A 2,335-nucleotide genomic window follows, 5' to 3' on the forward strand; every position below is an offset into this window, starting at 1 on the left:
GCGCGCAGGCTGCGCCAGCGCGCAGCAATAGCCGTGTGCAGGACAAGCCCGCGCGCAGTCACAGCCGCGCGCAGGCCACTCCCGCGCGCAGCTGCTGCCGCGAGCGAGAATACCCCTGCGCACTGGGCGCCGCCTATGCGCAGGGTGTTTGTTCTTTTGCCCCAAAGAACAAAAGCAGTACCGTCAACAAGAAAATTCTTGCTGACAGTTCTGCCCATTCCAGTCCTTAAGAACGCTATTTATAAACCTAACTAGAAACAATCTAACTAAAGAATTAGTTGAATCAATATCTGGAAAGTATCTCTATAATTTGACTGAAGAATTCTTTATAGAGATTAACACTGAGAGTTAGAAAATTAAATAGACTGATTTGCTGGAAAGAAATTCTCTACTTCCTTTACTGTCTCCCAGTGGATCGACCCTCACTCGCCCTAAGCTGTGAGGTTTATAAATTTGTTGTATAAGCTCAATCCTGATACACATCAACTGATAAATAACCAGTAAAATCACCTAAAAATTGAGTTTATCAACTGGCGCCGTTGCCGGGGAGTACGGTATTACAGTAGAATTATCTTTTCTTTGTTTTCAGTTATGTTCAACTCCTTCTCCTAAAGCTGCAGGGCTTGAAATCCTCAGCTTATTGTCTTTCTAATTCTCTGCTGAAGTTCTATGGTAGTGACACGTTCAAGAGCTGGTGAAAGATCTACAAAGAACGTTGCACGCGACGCAACTCCAGATTCTACAGTGACGGAACCTGAAATTCAGCTGGAAACAATGGCAGAAGAGAGACATCAGCAGAATGAGAGAAGGAGGACAATGCTGGACAGGTCGACACTGTCGGGTAGCCTGCGACAAACCGATGTCAACCTGAACATAGGTGAAGGTATTTTATTTAGATATGATAATGCTTTGATTAACTCTTTACCTGAATTTAACGGACTACCTGCACAGAATCCTTTAGAATTCCTCGACGATTTTCATATTAGATGTTCTTCTCAAAACGTTCCTGGACTATCGACGGAAATCTTGAAAATGAAATATTTTCCTCTTACCTTAAAAGATAAAGCATTTTCATGGTATCGCAATTTAGGAATCACGTTCAACTCTTGGGAAGAGATGCAAGGAAAATTTCTGCAGAAATTTTACCCTCTCTCCAAAACTAATTTTTACCGAAGAGAAATTCATAACTTTCATCCCCATGAAGGTGAGGCTTTTAGTGAGTCATGGGAGAGGTTCAATGACTTGCTGAGGAAATGTCCTCATCATGGAATTGAACATTGTCAGTTAGCCCAGATTTTCTATGAATCTTTATCAAATTTCATGAAAAATAAGGTTAACTTAGCCTCCGGGGGAACTTTCTATACCGCATATGAGGATGAAGTGTTTGATATTTTGGAGAGAGTTGCAGAAACTGACCTGCAGGAGATTGGAGCAAGTCAGAATGGGAGGAACTTGCAGCCCAAGAGAGCAAGAGTTCTGCAAGTTAATGCTAAGGAGGGCGAGCTGCAAGCGGGTTTAGGAGAAACCAACCAGAAATTGGAGAAGCTCACCTCCCCCTTGAAGAACGTTTTCTTAGGTAACTCCCCCATCGTTAAGGCCAAAATTTGCTCTCTCTGTTTCAGCAGGGAACATGAAGACGGAGCCTGCCAAGCCATGGAAGAAGAGGTGAAAGCCTTCAACCAACCGCAACAACCATGGGCAGGGCAAAAGAGGCCAAATTTTCAAAATGGAGAGACCTTCCACCAAGGGAGTAAACCGGCAGCTCAACCTCCATTCCAACAAAGACAGCAGTTCCAGTCCAGGCCCCAGCAGCAGTATCAGGTTCCCTCTCACAACCAACCTGATTTTTCTACATTCACCCCAATCATTTCAGATATGATAGAGAAGCAAAACCAAAAGTTGCGAGCGGAGATGGAGATGCGGATGCAGGTCATGATGGAATTTCAGACGAAGCAGATGTTGGAATCCCTGGAACAAGTGAGGAAGCTGTTGGAGAGCTTTAGGCCTGCACCTTCTGAACACCAAGGTATAATTACAGAACTCCCTTGTGCATCTTATAAATTTCCCACGAAACCTGTAATTAACCCATGCAACTTACATCATGTGCAACACTCCACTCATGATGAGATGAAAGGAGAAGATCCTGAAGTTCTGGCAATCTCAAAGTTGAGAAATGGAAAGGAACTTCAGGACCCTTATCAGAATTCTGGAGAGAATTCTAGGAAGGGGAATGAGCTAAGAGAGGAAGAAGGAGAGGATCTTCCCTACGCGGAAGAACCTCTACCTTCTACAAGTGGGCAAGATGTTCCTTACCCTTCAGCTTTGAATAGAAAAA

At 43.9% G+C, this 2,335-nt stretch overlaps 1 non-coding gene across 1 annotated transcript; it reads right to left on the reverse strand.

Moving 5' to 3' along the window:
* Positions 1–1,162: 1,162 nt before the first annotated feature.
* Positions 1,163–1,271, reverse strand: LOC144715383 (small nucleolar RNA R71). Its single transcript, XR_013584610.1, has one exon. It is a non-coding gene; the product is annotated as a small nucleolar RNA R71 (small nucleolar RNA).
* Between the last annotated feature and the right edge of the window lie 1,064 nt (positions 1,272–2,335).

Source organism: Wolffia australiana, chromosome 18, assembly GCF_029677425.1.
Source record: "Wolffia australiana isolate 7733 chromosome 18, ASM2967742v1".
Classification (NCBI taxonomy): Eukaryota; Viridiplantae; Streptophyta; class Magnoliopsida; order Alismatales; family Araceae; genus Wolffia; species Wolffia australiana.